Source organism: Nuphar pumila, chromosome 2 (assembly GCF_984573655.1).
Source record: "Nuphar pumila chromosome 2, dmNupPumi1.hap1.1, whole genome shotgun sequence".
Classification (NCBI taxonomy): domain Eukaryota; kingdom Viridiplantae; phylum Streptophyta; class Magnoliopsida; order Nymphaeales; family Nymphaeaceae; genus Nuphar; species Nuphar pumila.
In genome coordinates this window covers 77093615-77111720 of record NC_143250.1, presented here as the reverse complement: position 1 = coordinate 77111720, position 18106 = coordinate 77093615, and positions in this window count along the sequence as shown.

The window sequence follows — 18106 nt, the reverse complement described above, 5'->3', positions numbered from 1 at the left end:
ACCTCTGTGAAAGAGGGTGTTGTCCTTCTCTGTTGAGGGAAGAAGACCTCTGTGGAAGAGGGTGTGCCCCTTCTCTGTTGAGAGAAGAAGACCTCTGAGGAAGAGGGTGTTGTACTATTTATCCGGTGACTCAGATGTTATAGTGGAAAACTCAAGTGGTTTGCTTGGGGACTGGATGTAGGTCTGGGTACTGACCGAACCAGTATAAATTTTGTGTTTTATGTGTTGTGCCTTATTGCCTGATTATTTTATTTTATCGATCTATATCGTATTTCACTATTCACCCCCCCTCTAGTGGAATTTCAGTTGTATGAAGCTGCATTGGATGAGGTGTTGGAGGATGATGCTACTGGAGGTATATAGGAGAAGATATTGTAACAGTGGGCACGATGACACTACTGCAGGTGATGCTGTGACAATTTTCTGATTTAGAAGGGCAAGGGGAGAATGAGCACCCTCAATACAAGCATCAAGGGTATTATTTGCAAGGTTCTCAGATTTGTCTGAGCCAACCACGAAAGAATCACATACTGGTAATGGTGAGATAGATGTCCCTCTTCTTATCTCGGCATTCAAGATGATGTACTTTAGAATTTTCTGGGGTTTTAAGGAGGCAGTGATAGGGTGTGAAAAGTGGCTGGACAATAAAAAAGGTAGTGAAGTGCTGGGAGTTACAAGTAGGCTGAAGGTAATGTAGGTGGGTCGGATATAGGTGGATAGCAAGTAGACTACAACAGTGCATGGCACTGCTGTAAGTGCTATGGAGAATTACAACAAGGATGCTGCCGTGTGGATAATATAAGCAAATGGGAAAGGTTATGCAGTTGAGTAAGGTGATGTATGTGTGAGTAACATGCTGTGAAAGGTAGGCTGGGTGGAGGAAAGTATGGCTGGGGTAATGATATAAATGCAATATAGCTGTGAAGGAATGCGATAAGTGTGTGAGGATGCCGCAAGTTCAGCAGTAGCAGGTAAGGTTGTGTTGGGCGATTGGTGTGATATGACATCAAATATGACAAATGATAAGTATAGTTGGATGTAAAGAGATGGGTGATATTGCGACAATGGGAGGTGGGTGCTGTAGCCAATGTGAAAGGATATTGCTGGATTTAAAACGTGATAGATACCAACGTAAGTGAGCACCTATGACAGTGAAGGGTGGTAAAGTGGAGGTATGAAAATGCATACCAATGTAATTAACTCAATGAACTCAATGTCTAACATCAACCACTAATGAAATCCAAAAAATGAGGCTAATGTGAAATGCCATCTGATCTATATGCAGTAATTAACATTGATTGTATAAAGAACACTAATTATATGAATGTAAGACGATATTAAATGTAAATCAGATCTACTATTAGGCTTAATCAACCACAGGATAACCAATACCATACTGAGTCATGGCTAACATATTACAGTAACTAAAAACGTAAGCTATTCATAGCTTTAATATATCTACAGTAAAATGATGCTTCAAAAGGAACGCAACAGGGAAAAAATACTGATGAAATGCTGCGATTATGCAGGGGATGCAGTATTGAATTACAACTACCAACAAATGGACCTATGGTGCAGAGGATATGAGCACGATGAAAGAAATATTAATCAAATGCAGAGAATATAAGACAACGTGCAGGATGAAGCTGGACTGAACTAATGCAGGATGAACATGGGGTTATGGAACAAATGTGAAGATGATAATAATGTATCATAAACAAATTAAGCAAGAGGTACGATAATCAAATGTGCTCGTGCAATCTATCATGCTATCAAAATGAGACAAGAAATCAGGTATAAACAGTAAATTAAATACCAATCAAAAACTAGAATGAAAACATGATACAAATCAAAATGGCAATACATGGAATGATGACAAAACAAGTGAATATGTAGAATGAAATGCCAAGATTCAGCTGCAACTAGCACATAAAAGAAAAGAAAATGCATAATGAAGATACGACAAAACAAAAGAGAAAAAAAAGAAAGAGAATATCTATCTTAGCAGGTTGTTATATTGAGGGATTAACTTCACATTCTCCAGGGTACTTCCCTTCAGAACCTATAGTGAGCAGCAGTGCAGTTGCTGGAGCCAACTCTGCAGGCTCCTTGATAGCATCGCTCTTTTCACAGCAACCTCCAAGAAATTTTTTGGGACTCCGTAAGTGAAGTTGGGAAAAGAACCTCATAGATTACATACAAATCTCCCTTCTTTGAGCTCATATGCAAAGGCATGACTTCCCCTTTGAGTTTCCTGACCTCTTTGGGTCTCGTTATTCCCTTTGTTCCAATTTCCATCGGATGTTCATCCAAGTGTTTGATGGTCTTCTCAAAGCCAACAAGAGCTTGGTGCATGTATTTAACAATCATCCCATGCTTCATAACATGAACCATGCTATCAGAGTCACAACACCTCTGGGATTACACTAGATTCAAACACTTGAGAGTTCCACTGAAAATTCTGGGGAGCTATAGTAGCTATAAATCTTTTGATAGGCCCTGCTACTTTCAAACAAGCAATCCTTAATATTCTCAATTCCAACCTTCACTGGGGGCTTATTGCAGATGGGTCACTTCTATGCCCATTATGCACACGCCAATTCAATAAAGTGAATAACAAAACATGCAGTAACTCTATGTGCGTGCACATAATGCGATAATAAACATGTGAAACAAAATGCATGTGATAAATCGACAACATGAATTGGTAGAACAAGATAAGATATGTATACATGCAGAGAAGAAATCATGGCGTGCGACACAGGGCATGGAATATGAACTAACAAAGAAAATGAAATGTAAATGTAACAGAGGGATAAAACGAAATGCGTGATGAAAACGATGATGGGGAAACGAAAGTCAGATGTGTTGTGTTTACAAGTAATAAAAGAAATGCAGAGAATCAAATGAAACAACAATAATGAATCAGGAATGTTGGTTATAAAGTTGAAAAATCAATATAAAACAATACGTAACAAGAAATTAAAATGACTTTAAGACAGGATTTGCGATCTACGCATTATGCTGGAGAAGGATAAAGGGGTATAAAGTTGTGAAGGAAATAAAATAGGAAATCAAAGAGAGATCATCAATCAGTAATCAAAGCTAATAGTAACTTAAAATAGAAATAAAAAAAATCAAAACAATAGTAAAAGCGAGAAAGAACTAATTAAAAAATGGGAAGCGAAATGTGATCCAAAATAGGGATCAAACAAAAATCAAGTAGATCGAAATTACAGATACAACTTGAAACAGAAGTCAAACAGGAAGAACCAACAACAGAACAACAAAAAAAAAAATGTGTGTTGTAAAGGAAACATAGATGAAAAAAAAACAACTTACAAATTATGCTAAAATATACAAAGAGAGGTTAAGGAGATTCTGAAAGGAATTGTAAAAAAATGAATGTCGGAACACAAATATTCCGTTATTGTTGCAATGGGTGGATCAATCCTGCTATATGCAGGCCGATCCCACCATTGGTGCTTGGTTATAAAATAAAAACAAAACAAAGAAGAAGGAATCCAGACAAGGGAATGTAGTAAACATGGGAAAAGCTTGGACAGAGAATCAAGAGAAGAAAAAAAATGATGGTCACTCACCTGTAGCTTCGCAGGGGGGGTCGATCCTTTATGCTAATTGGGGAAAACTGAAAGTAGAGGGGAAAAAAGAATCGAGGAAGAGAAAAAGAGAGGAAGAAGGCTTGCGAGAAGAGGGAGCGTGATGGAGGGGCAGAAGACGGATGAGGTTGAAGGACCTTGGATGGTTTGTTTAAATAGATCGAGAAGAAGGATTGAGAGGGATCGGGAGAGTTCGAGGGAGGCCTCTGCGGCTTCTCTCGTAACAGAAGACCGTTATTATTTTTCAAGAAGGTCCCTCTCGGTTCTGAAATTTTCCAAAATAATGGTTCTTTTTCAAAAGTTTTCCTAAAAAGAAGTTTTTAACTATGAAAGTATTTTCAAAAAGGGGCTTTTAAACCAATTTTTCTTTTGTATTTTTCTTTTCTTTTCTTTATATTTTCTATTTTTTTGGTGTTTTTGAAATAAAAGCTTTAAAAAATAAAGATTTTTAAACTAATTTTGTGAACTTTAAAATTTTTTACAAAAGCAGTGTCTTCTGAGGATTCGAGTTTGAATTTTTGGTAATTTCTTTAGAAGACGGGTTTGGATCCAAATTTTGAGGGAATAATCGAGTTTTTAACCTCGAATCAAAAAGTACAGAGTTGTGGATCCAAACGAATACCGGATGGGTTGTCTGAGCCTTCAGAAATTATTTTTGGTATTTTTGGAATTTTAATTTGGATAACGAGGCTCGGTTTTGGAATTTGGCCCGGGATAGAGATCCAAAATAGAGTCAGATACATAAAATAGATTTGGATTTCAGAGAATCCAAGAAATAACTGGAATTTAAGTTCGAAACCGACTCAATTTATTCAGAAAATGGAGCCCAGGGGCAAAAAAGAAATTTTTTCGATTTTTGGAAAATTTGGGGTGTTCACTGATGCCCCTCTTTGCTGCTAAGTTGGTTGTAAGCCGATCTTAGCGGCAAAGAAGATACACCAATTTTTCTTAAAAATGCCCTAGTCAAAAAGTCTGAACTGGGTGTGGAAGAAATTGTTTTTGAGCAACATTATTCTTAGGTTTGACACCTTATCCTGAAAGGTTTTGGTAAGAAATGAAATCCTCGAGAATGAAAATAATTTGGACATAAGAAAATGAGGAAATCATGAAAGGAATTTGGGATAAATATCTCGAAATTGTAAAAGGGAGAGATTTTGAAGAAGTCTCATGACTGAGACAAAAAAATAAGAATTTTTGAAAAGACTCAGGTTTAGCCCTTAACCTGGATGGGACAAAGATATTTGAAAAACCACGATGGGACATTTTTGAAAAATACCTTGTGAGACGAGGTTCAGGTATAATCCTTATTTGAAATGGCTATACAAAGCATGGATTCCTTGATGGGGAGGACCACGGTGGGACTGGGAGAAATACCTCACCAGAATGAGGTAACTCTCTTTGAAAAATATAAACAACGTTAGGTTGCTTCAAAATAGATATTGAGCATTTATTTTACTTTTGGATAACAAGAAAAGTTTGCCAATAAGATAAAATTGTAATTGATTCAAATGTTTGAAGGTGTGCACATATGTGCGAATGATATTCCATCTTTTTACCTAGAGTATTGGGCTTTTTCTCATGATGATCTTCTAACACTCTTTTTGAGACATTGAGCTTTCTTGGGTTTTTGGGGAAGCTTATTGCATCATCCTTTATTCTGGAGTGTTACGACAATGAAGCCGTACATGATACTTCAAGTACAAGGTTTTGATGATGAACAAGTGAATCAACTGCATTTCAGCTAAGGCAATGAAGAAAGATGACAAGAATTGAAGAATTCGATGAAGAATCTTTGAAGACTAGTGTGCAAATGTTAAATTCATTAAAAGTCTTAGATTCTTGTAAGAGCCTTACTTAGAGTGCATATTTCAGTTGCATTTCACCTAAAAAGTCTTTAGAAAAACTTTTCTAAAAGAACCCTTCATGAAAATCTTTTTAGAAAACTCTTTATTTAATTTTTCGTGTTTATTAGTTGACCAATAGACTCACCAGTCGACTAATCCTTTCGTGCCATATTTTCTAAAATGTCATTTTTATCAAATTAGTCGACCGAAGGTTTTATTAGTCGACCAGACAGAATGTCTGTTTTCTGGATATTTTAGCAGCAGTCGACTAATGACTTTATTAGTTGACTGGACAAAACATGTGTTTTCTAGAAATTTAGCAGCAGTCGACTAATGCTTTTATCAGTTGACCGTACAGAACTTGTGTTTTTTTTCAGAAAATTTTAGCAGCAGTCGACTGAAAGGTTTTTCAGTCTACTGATGATATTATCAGTCGACTAACTTTTCTCTAGTCGACTAAGTTTCAAAACTTTAGATTTTCAAACGGCTCGATTAACAGATCAGTCGACCGACGATAACTGTTAGTCTACTAATAGCTAATTATTAGTCGACTAACTACTATTCCAGTCGACTAATTTTGCCGTTTTTTCCTGAAACTTTGAAAAGGCGTGTCTTTTCATTTTTCAAACGTTTTGATCGTTCAAAATGGACTGTTTTGACACCCTTTCATACCCTCAACGTATGAAATATTTCAACTATAAATATGAGTGCATTTTACACTCAAAAGCACTGCAATTCAATTAATTTGAATCAATTACTCTTTGCTTTTCACTCATATTCATTTTCTTACTCACGTGATATTTTTCACTTCAGTTTTTTACTCAAATTCCTTGGAAAGATAGTGAATTCGTGAGTAGAGTATTTCAACAACCTCAAAAGCCAATTGCATCTCATTTGTATTCAAAAGAAGGGCTCATAGGTTGTATTGTAAGTTGTTACTTGTTTCAATTTTCTGTAAAAGGAAGGACTCCTTGGTTTAAAGGAGTTGTTTGCTTTCAGTAGGTGTGTTACTGAAAGTGGGACCGGATTTGATATGTGTATGATCTTGTAGTTTCACAAGGTTGATAGTGGAAATCTCAAGCGGGTTTTGCTTGGGGACTGGATGTAGGTTGGGATAGACCGAACTAGGATAAATTATTGTGTTCTTTGTGTGTTTGCTTTGTGAATTGCACAATTTGTCAAAATTCTGCAGACAATTTTTAAAAGCACTATTCACCCCCTCTAGTGCTCGTTGCCTCGATCCTACTGCACTTTCATTTGGTATTAGAGCAGGTTTGCTATTATTTTGATTTGACCATCATCTAGCATGGCAACTACAACTTCTTAGCACAAAGAAAGATGCTCCTTTGTTCGTTCTCCTCTCTTCGACGAAACAAACTATGGATACTGGAAAGTGAGAATGACAATATTCTTGCAATCCATGGATCTCGAAATTTGGAGAGTTGTTTCAGAAAAGTACCAAATGCCATCAACTGATTTCAGTTATTGGACCGATGAAGAAAAGAAGACTGCTTCACTTAATACCAAGGCGATAAATGCATTGTATTGTGCCGTTGACAAGGTAGAGTTCAATCGTATCTCTTAATGCTGTACAACAAATGAAATCTGACATACTCTTCTCGTGACTCACGAAGGTACGTCAAAGGTAAAGGAATCTAAAATCACTTCTTTAGTTCATAAATTTGAATTGTTTAAAATGAAGCAAAATGAATCTATATCGGACATGGTAACAAGAATGACCGATATCACAAACACTCTGAAATTCCTTGGAAAAGAATATTCACAAGTGGATTTAGTCAGAAAATTTTTAAGGTGTTTAACTCCTGAATGGGAGAGAAAAACCACTGCTATTGAGGAAGCAAATGATTTAAACACTCTCACTCTTGAAAATTTGGTTGGTAATTTGATGGCATATGAAGTTCAACTTCAAGACAGACAAGAAGAAGAACCCAAGAAGAAATCTCTTGCTTTTAAGGCTACTTCTGATTCTGAAAATTCAGAAGAAGATGAAGATGAAGATGAAGATATCGCTCTCATTACAAGGCAATTCAAAAGATTCATCAAAAAGAGAAGATTTCAAAGAAAGGTAAAGAAAGCGGATTCTTCCAATCCAAATAAAGTCAAGTTCTTTAACTGCAAAAAGGCAGGACATATCAAGAAAGATTGTCCTCTTCTCAAAATCAAGCCCAAGGACCAATTCAATAAGAAAAAGGCATTTCAAGCATGTTGGGATGATAGTGACTCCTCTTCCGATGAAGAATCAAATGAAGAAGTCACCAACATGTGCTTTGTATCACAAAAAGATTCGGTAAGTCAATTTGACTAAGATGATTTATTAGAAGCATTCAATGATTTATATGCTAAATTTAAGAGTCTAAGTTCTAAAAACAAAAAGTTAAAAACTGAGAATTCAACTCTTGACTCTCAAAATAAAGTGTTACTTCAAGAGATAGAAGATCTCAAGAAGGAAAACTCTCATCAAGCATTTGAGATAAAAGAAATTGGAATTAGAACCAATCTCTTACAAAAAGAAATAACTAGTCTAGAAGAAAAATCAAATGATCTTCTTTCTATGGTGACCAAATTCACAAATGGTCAAGAGAATCTAGAAAGACTTCTTGGTTCTCAAAGATGCTCGGTTAATAAAACCGGATTGGGATATAGCTTCTTTGATACTAAAAATAGACCAAACTATGTGGTGAAGAATCAAAGACAATATTCTCAACCATTTGTTCATAGAACTAAATTTTTTAGTTCTAATAGAAATGCATCTAATCATGAAACTTATAATGCTTATAAGCCTAGACATGATTACTCTAGAAATGCTAATTTTTTTTATAGAAAGAATATTTATTATTAAAGGAAACCAAAATCCTAATGGATATGGGTTCCTAAGACTAACTCTCATGGACCCAAAAATAGAAAGGGGTCAAATGCTTTGTCTTCTAATTTTGTTGTAGGTACACAAAATAAGGAGCAAATGGATATTGGACAGCGGTTGTTCCAAACATATGACTGGAATGCCGGAGTTATTTTCCACCCTCCAAAATAAGGATGGAGGAACCGTCACCTTTGGTGACAATAACAAGGGGAAAATAATAGGTATTGGTAATCCAAAATTTCCCTTGATAGAAAATATTCTTTTAGTAGATGGTCTAATGCATAATTTATTATCTATTAGTCAATTATGTGATAAAGGTTTTCATGTTTCTTTTGAACATGATTTATGCTTAATTTCTGAATTTCAATCTAAAAAGATCATTTTTAAAGGTAAAAGAAGAAACAATGTGTATGAACTTTATCTAGATGAGTTACCCAGTTTTAATGAAAAATGTCTTATTGTTTCAAATGAAATTCAATGGTTATGGCACAAGAGACTTGAACATGTTAACTTTAAAATTATTTCCAAGTTATCCAAGAATGATCTTGTAAGAGGCCTACCTAGAATACCATATAAGAAAGATCACTTATGTGATTCTTGCCAAAGGGGTAAACAAATCAAGAGTTCTTTTAAAGCAAAAGATATAGTTTCAACAAAACGTCCTCTTGAACTTTTACATTTAGATCTATTTGGACCATCTAGAATTTAAAGTTTGAATGGTAGCAAGTATGCTTTAGTTATAGTAGATGATTATTCTCGATTTACGTGGGTGATTTTTCTAAAAAGCAAAAATGATGCTTTTTTCTGAATTTTCCAAACTTTCTAGAAGAATTACAAATGAAAAATCTACATCTATTATTAAAATTCGTAGTGATCATGGTGGTGAATTTGAAAATGAATCTTTTCTAAAGTATTTGATTTACATGGTATATCTCACAACTTTGCTTTTCTTAGAGAGGCTCCACAAAATGGAGTTGTTGAAAGAAAGAATTGAACTTTGCAAGAATGTGCTAGAACCATGCTTCAAGATAAAAATTTACCAAAATACTTTTGGGCTGAAGCAATAAATACAACATGTTATGTTTTAAACCGTGTTCTTATTCGACCAATTTTACATAAAACATGTTTTGAATTGTATTATGGTCGTATACCAAAGATCTCATATTTCAAAATTTTTGGTAGTAAATGCTTCTTGTTAAATACCAAACATAATCTTGATAAGTTTGATTCAAAATCAGATGAATCAATATTTCTTGGATATTCTTCTAAAAGTAAAGCATATCGTGTTTTTAATAAAAGAACATCTTGCATTGAAGAATCTTTACATATTGCATTTGATGAGAATTGTGAGCAAGTTATACCTCTAAGCGAAGGAGAAGAAGTTATACTTCAAGAAAAACCTTTGATAGAGAATACTTCTCAAGAAAATGTTCCTCTTCAACCGGTTTGGAAAGAAGTTCCCAATCATCCACATGAACAAGTTATTGGAGATATAAAGAGTGGTGTCCAAACTAGAAGGCAATTGCAGTATATTGCAAATATTGCTTTCATATCTAAAATAGAACCAAAGAATATCAATGAGGCTTGTGATGATGAATTTTGGCTTTTGGCCATGTCTGAAGAACTTAACCAATTTACTAGGAATGATGTATGGGATCTAGTTGATAGACCAAAGGATCATCCGGTAATTGGAACAAGATGGGTCTTCCGAAATAAGCTGGACGAAAATGGTGAAGTCATTCGAAACAAAGCAAGACTAGTTGCACAAGGCTATAATCAAGAAGGCATAAATTTTGATGAAACCTATGCACCGATGGCTCGACTGGAGTCAATTCGAATGATGCTTGCTTTTGCTAGTTACATGAACTTTAAGTTATATCAAATTGATGTTAAGAGTGCATTCTTAAATGGACACATCAATGAAGAAGTTTATGTAGAGCAATCTCTAGGCTTTGAAAATGAGAAATATCCAGAAAAAGTCTACAAATTAAAAAGAGCTTTGTACGGACTTAAACAAGCACCAAGGGCATGGCATGAAAGACTACGAAATTTTCTAGAAAAATCTGGTTTTTTCATTGGTCGGGTAGACTCCACTTTATTTATTAAAAATCTTAATTTAGATATTCTTATTGTGCAAATTTATGTTGATGACATAATATTTGGTTCTACTAATGATTCTCTTTGTAAGGAATTTGCTAAAGCTATGCAGGAAGAGTTTGAAATGAGCTTGATGGGCGAATTAAACTACTTCCTTGGACTTCAAATAAAGAAAACTGAAGAAGGAATCTTCATCAATCAGGCTAAGTATACAAAAGAACTTCTCAAGAGATTTGGGATGGACTCATCGAAATCAAGAAGAAATCCTGAGTACAACTATTTCTCTTGATAAAGATGAAAATGGTAAAAATGTAGATACTAAGCTCTACAAAGGTATGATCAGATCTCTATTATACGTAACTGCTAGTCGACCTGATATAATGTTTAGTGTTTGTATGTGTGCAAGATTTCAAGCTAATCCAAAGGAATCTCATTTAACTACAGTGAAACAAATTCTTCGTTATTTGAAAGATACTTCAGACTTTGGTTTGTTTTACCCAAAATCATCTTCCTTTGATTTAATTTCATATAGTGATGCAGATTTTGCAGGAAGTAAATCTGATTGCAAGAGTACTAGCGAAACTTGTCATTTCTTAGGAAATTTCTTAGTCTCTTGGTTTAGTAAAAAGCAAAATTCAGTGTCACTCTCAACAACTGAAGCAAAATATATAGCAACTAGTTTAGCGTGTTCACAGGTACTATGGATGAAACAGACCTTAAAAGATTTTGGTTTGAATTACTCCATAACAATCATTTATTGTGATAACACTAGTGCTATAAATCTTTCGAAAAATCCTGTTCAGCACTCAAGAACTAAGCATATTGAAGTTAGACATCATTTCTTAAGAGATCATGTGTTAAAAGGAGATATTTCATTAAATTTTATTTCCACTAATGAACAACATGCCAATATCTTCACTAAACCACTTAAAAATGAAGATTTTATGAGAATTAGGAGAGAACTAAGCATTTGCTCGTTTTTGGATTTATAAAATGCTGATTTTTGAACAAAATCTCAAAATCGCACCATATTAGTCGACCGATAAATTTCTAGTCGACTGATGCTTTAAAATTTTTACAGAAGGAATCACACCTTATTAGTCGACCGATAAAATTCTAGTCGACTGATATTTTTAAATTTTTTAAAGGACCCGATACCCCTTGGTTTTTAACGCATCGTTTCATTTTTTACGCACCTTTTTATTTTTTTTTTCTTAAAAGTAACTCTTTGAAAAACGAAACCCTCTCTCTCTCTCCTCTCTCTCTTCCGAAACCCTCAGAGTGCCATTCGAACCTCTACTCGCCGGAATCTTCTAGCCGTGAAAGGGAGTCTCTTGACTCCTCGCCGGGATCCTCTTGCCGTGACTGGTGCTTCTTCAGTCCTCGCCGGAATTTGTGGCAGCCTCCTCTCACTTGCCGTCATCCACCGCAGACTCCTCCTCGTCTCTTCCCTCTTGCCTAAAATCTGTGGAGAGTCGACATCCCTTTTCAGTGGGTTGCTACTGTTGATTATTTTGGCCACTACCAACGAATTTGAAGGCACATCGTTCACTTTGCATAAAGTATTTCTATTGCACGACGACAAATATCTTCCTCCCGCCGGACGTCTTTTAGAAGCCGATATCAACACCATCTTCAACTGTTCTTCTCAACGACTGTGTTGATCAATCCTTCTCTGCAACCTAATTTTTTTTGGTGAATCTGTTTTAACCATGCCTCGTCAGAAGACTGCATCCGCAAAAGGTTCTCCTCCTCCTACACCTCTAGCAAAATATGGATTTTCTCTTAGATTACTCCGAAATCCTCTTTTATATGATACTTTTGGATCGGTTTCTGCACTTCCTATTTTACCAGACCGAAATGTCCTCTTTCACATGTTTTCTCGTTACAAAATCAAAGAATTATTTCCAGGTATTTCACATCTTTTTGATGCCTGTGCAGACATCCTTCATTATCCTTTTCTGATCCACTTGTTTTATACAAATTTACAAATTGATCATGAAACTGGAGTTCTTTCCTCTCTTGTTCGTGATGTTGAAATTGAGTTTGATTCTAAACTACTTGGACAAATTCTAAAAATTCCACCTTCAGACACTCTTTTCAATACTATTGAACTTAATGATGAAAGAATTTTTGAACAAATTCTTCTTCCCGGTGCACCTCATTGTCCACCTATCAAAAATACCAATCTTCAAACTCGTGCACGCATTGCTGGACGAATCCTTGCCCATAATGTTCTACCTAAAACTGGTTCTTTTGATTACTATTCCACAGATCTATCTGCGGCTCTTTATGTCTTATTTAGAAATATTTTTGTAAATTGAGCCAACGTGTATTTTACTAATTTGTGGAAACAAAAACCATTTCTTCCTTATGGATGTCTTCTTACTCGTATTTTCAGATATTTCAAAGTACCCTTAACAAATGAAAAATATATTGAGCAAAAGGAGTTCTTTGATCAAACTATTTTTAAATGAATGGAAATCAAATATCTGCCTCCTTTAAACTTTGATCAAACTGAACCATCTGATCCTACTGAACCATCAATTTTTGAACCCTCACCATCTTCTGCGACACCTTCATCTCAAGCAAAATGAAAGAAATTTTCTACTAGTCAAGACAATGATGAAGTTTTGCAGCGACTAAAAGCTTTGGAGCTGCATCAACACACTTTTTGTGAAGATGTGACTCAACAACTTTCTTCGATTCAGAAAGATATTACTGCAATCAAGGACTTGCTCAACTCACTTTTCTGATCTTTGTTTTCTGTCTTTACTAAACTTTGATATTTTATGGGTTGTAATATTTTGAACTTGAATTTCAATTTTGCTTATACTATTTCTGCCCTTACTGTTTTTTATTATGACAAAGGGGAAAAAAAAGATAGAATTTGGTAGACACATGCATGGAAATTGCAGGAGAAAAAGATAGACCTTGCATGAGAAATGAGAAATTAAGAGAAAAAGATAGAAATTGAATATTGCATTATGACATGGAAATTACATCATGAGAAAGCATTGAAAATTGCATTTATGAAAAAGTTTTAAAAATGTATAAAGTAATGATGAAAATGCAAGCCAATCAATATGTGATATATGTGCTTTAAATGTACTAACTTTTAATGTTGTGGAGCATATTGATAGGGGGAGTAAAATCTCCATCTATGCATCTAAATGCTTAATCTTTGATTAAGTTTGTCATCATAAAAAAGGAGGAGATTGTTACGACAATAAAGCCGTACATGATACTTCAAGTACAAGGTTTTGATGATGAACAAGTGAACTAGCTGCATTTCATCTAAGGCAATGAAGAAAGATGACAAGAATTGAAGAATTCGATGAAGAATCTTTGAAGACTAGTGTGCAAATGTTAAATTCATTAAAAGTCTTAGATTCTTGTAAGCGCCTTACTTAGAGTGCATATTTCGGTTGCATTTCACCTAAAAAATCTTTAGAAAAACTTTTCTAAAAGAACCCTTCATGAAAATCTTTTTAGAAAACTCTTTATTTAATTTTTCGTGTTTATTAGTCGACCAATAGACTCACCAGTCGACTAATCCTTTCGCGCCATATTTTCTAAAATGTCATTTTTATCAAATTAGTCGACCAAAGGTTTTATTAGTCGACCGGACAGAATGTCTGTTTTCTGGAAATTTTAGCAAATGTCGACTAATGACTTTATTAGTCAACTGGACAGAACATGTGTTTTCTGAAAATTTAGCAGCAGTTGACTAATGCTTTTATCAGTCGACCGGACAGAACTTGTGTTTTTTTCAGAAAATTTTAGCAGCAGTCGACTGAAAGGTTTTTCAGTCTACTGATGATATTATCAGTCGACTAACTTTTCTCTAGTCGACTAAGTTTCAAAACTTCAGATTTTCAAACAGCTCGATTAACAGATCAGTCGACCGATGATAACTGTTAGTCTACTAATAGCTAATTATTAGTCGACTAACTACTGTTCCAGTCGACTAATTTTGTCGTTTTTCCAGAAACTTTGAAAAGGCTTGTCTTTTCATTTTTCAAACGTTTTGATCAATCAAAATGGACTGTTTTGACACCCTTTCATACCCTCAACGTATGAAATGTTTCAACTATAAATATGAATGCATTTTACACTCAAAAGCACTGCAATTCAATCAATTTGAATCAATTACTCTTTGCTTTTCACTCATATTCATTTTCTTACTCACGTGATATTTTTCACTTCAGTTTTTTCACTCAAATTCCTTAGAGAGATAGTGAATTCGTGAGTAGAGTATTTCAACAACCTTAAAAGACAATTGCATCTCATTTGTATTCAAAAGAAGGGCTCATAGGTTGTATTGTAAGTTGTTACTTGTTTTAATTTTCTGTAAAAGGAAGAACTCCTTGGTTTAAAGGAGTTGTTTGCTTTTAGTAGGTGTGTTACTAAAAGTGGGACCGGATTTGGTCTGTGTATGATCTTGTAGTTTCACAAGGTTGATAGTGAAAATCTCAAGCGGGTTTTGCTTGGGGACTGGATGTAGGTCGGGAAAGACCGAACCAGGATAAATTATTGTGTTCTTTGTGTGTTTACTTTGTGAATTACACAATCCGTCAAAATTCCACAGACAATTTTTAAAAGCACTATTCACCCCTTCTAGTGCTCGTTGCCTCAATCCTGCTGCACTTTCAAGGAGATGTCCTGACTTTTTTTTTTTGGGAAGGGTACGTCACAAACTCCTTCATCTTGGAGATGCTCCGATCCTTCTTTTTCTCAGGAATTATACTGATGATATTGGATTATTGGTCAAAAGTCTCTTGATGATAGCATTAATTAAATATCTTTTAGGGTTTGTCGAGAGGCTCAGCGCAGTCGCCTTCATCTTGATGATGATCTGAACGTTCCTTGGAAGGATCCATCACAAACTCTTTCATCTCGGAGATGATCCGAATTTTCTTTGGCCCCGTAGGTCTAGCTCGCATATTCGTCTTCAACTTGACGATAATTAAGAGATCCCCTTTGCGGATATTTGATTGTAGCTTAAATGAATGAGAAGATATGGATTCAATGGATTCTTTTTATCGCTCAGGATATTTTCACTCCTGATTGCCAGAAAGTCGTCTTCAAACATGCGTTATAGCTATGATCAATATCGATTCACTTCTAGCCTTTCAACATCATTGAATATTTCTTTCGCTAATTATACCAAGGATATTTCTTACATCCTCTTGGTTGATCAACAGAGAGAAGATTTGAATTTTATTCTTTTTCGCAAAAAGCTTCACCCTTTTGAAAAGAATACTAAAGGTAATCCGAGGTGATTCTTTTGTGCAGTAAAATATTGGAATCAACATATTTTTAGAAAATTGGCAAAGTTTTCGAGAATCCTTTGTGAAATAATCACTCAATATAGACTTTGATAGGACCTTTAGCTGAAATTTGAAAGAAATAACATGAAAACATTGGTTTTATCAGACAACATTGGCTCAACACGGACTCAACCTAAGAGCCGTAAAGAATATTGGATCCATAGGGATTCATCCTACAGACTGAATTTTTGAAAAATGAAGTCAATTTAATAGGAATTCAACCTAAGATTTGTTGAGAAACTATGTTTTGATGATACATGATAAATATGATATGCTTTCATGATGCATATATATGATACATGATAAATACATGATATGCTTTCATGAGATATGATAAATATGATATGCTTTCATATGTGAAACTGAATATGTTATATTATGACTGGATATGATGTGCTATGTATTTAACGAGTATTTGATGCAAGGTTATTTCACTTATGAAGAGTGAAGACAACTTGATCAAGTGCAACTATTTGATGCAATCATACTACTTTGAAGAAAAAGCTTGATGGGCCATACATTCATAAAGATTATCCAAGAAGATCGGCTACCTCAAGATGAAGAATTTTTTTCTTCTTTAGAGTCATATGTAACAGAACCTTCAGAAGCATGCATATTTCATATTAGACTATATGCTTTGAAATCTTACAAGCCATTTATTTACAAAAAGTTAAGCTTTCATAAAAGAATACGTTATGTATATTGTAGCATTTCAAAAACACCTTTTTGAAACAAATCATTATACTTCTTACAAGCATTTATGAAAAAGACATTTTGACAAGATATAATAGCTCATGATTTCAAAAGCATTAATTGTACTTTCTTACAAGCATTTATGAAAAAGTCATTTTGACAAGATATAATAGCTCATGATTTCAAAAGCATTAATTGTACTTTCGTACAAGCATTTATGAAAAAGACATTTTGACAAGATATAAAAGCTAATGATTTCAAATATGAAAGAAAAAGACAAAATGAATTAATTCATAATACACAAACATTTACGTAAGAAATTTTGGTTCATAATACATAAGCATTTATGTAAGAAAAGACAAATTATGAAAAGATGTATTGGTTCATAATACATAAGCATTTATGAAGAAAAGACAAAATGTGAAAAGATGTATTGGTTTATAATACATAAGCATTTATGTAAGAAAAGACAAAATGTGAAAAGATGTATTGGTTCATAATACATAAGCATTTATGTAAGAAAAGACAAAATGCATTAGTTCATAATACACAAATTTTTACGTAAGAAATTTTGGTTCATATTACATAAGCATTTATGAAGAAAAGACAAAATGTGAAAAGATGTATTGGTTCATAATAATAAGCATTTATGTAAGAAAAGACAAAATGTGAAAAGATGTATTAGTTCATAATACATAAGCATTTATGTAAGAAAAGACAAAATGCATTAGTTCATAATACACAAATTTTTACGTAAGAAATTTTGGTTCATAATACATAAGCATTTATGAAGAAATGACAAAATGTGAAAAGTTGTATTGGTTCATAATACATAAGCATTTATGTAAGAAAAGACAAAATGTGAAAAGATGTATTGGTTCATAATACATAGGCATTTATGTAAGAAAAGACAAAATGCATTAGTTCATAATACACAAATGTTTACGTAAGAAATTTTGGTTCATAATACATAAATATTTATGTAAGAAAAGACAAATTATGAAAAGATAATACACAAGCATTTATTTGAGAAATGACTATTTGTAATATAAGTATTACTCAAGCATTTAGTGTACTTCACAACCATTCATTTTAGAATTGACGATTTGAGAAAATAAATATTATTTTATTAAAATAAGAAATGACCATTTATTTCTTTAAGCATTAAATGCCACCTCAAAAAGAATTTGAGAAATGACTATTTATTTATAAATAAAACCCACACTCAAGAATGTCGACTTACTTAAAGTCATCATTCCTTCTGTAAACATTAAATGCTATTCCAAAAAGCTTTTAAGAAATGACCATTTATAAATAAAGTACTCAACAAACATTTATCACACTTACATACATTTATTATAAGTGACGACTTGTAAGAAAAATATTAATATACTAATATTCATTAAATTGAGTAAAGACAAAATTACATGATAGAATATATTCCAACGTTCAATGTACTACAAACCATTAAATTGAGTAAAGACAAAACTACATGATAAACTACACTTCAACGCTCAAAAATACTACAGAACATTTATTATGAGAAAAGACCTAATACAAAGAATAACTCATTTAAAATACACCAACGAATAGTGTACTCTAAAAATGCTTCGTATGGAAAGAAGACTTTTTGAAAAA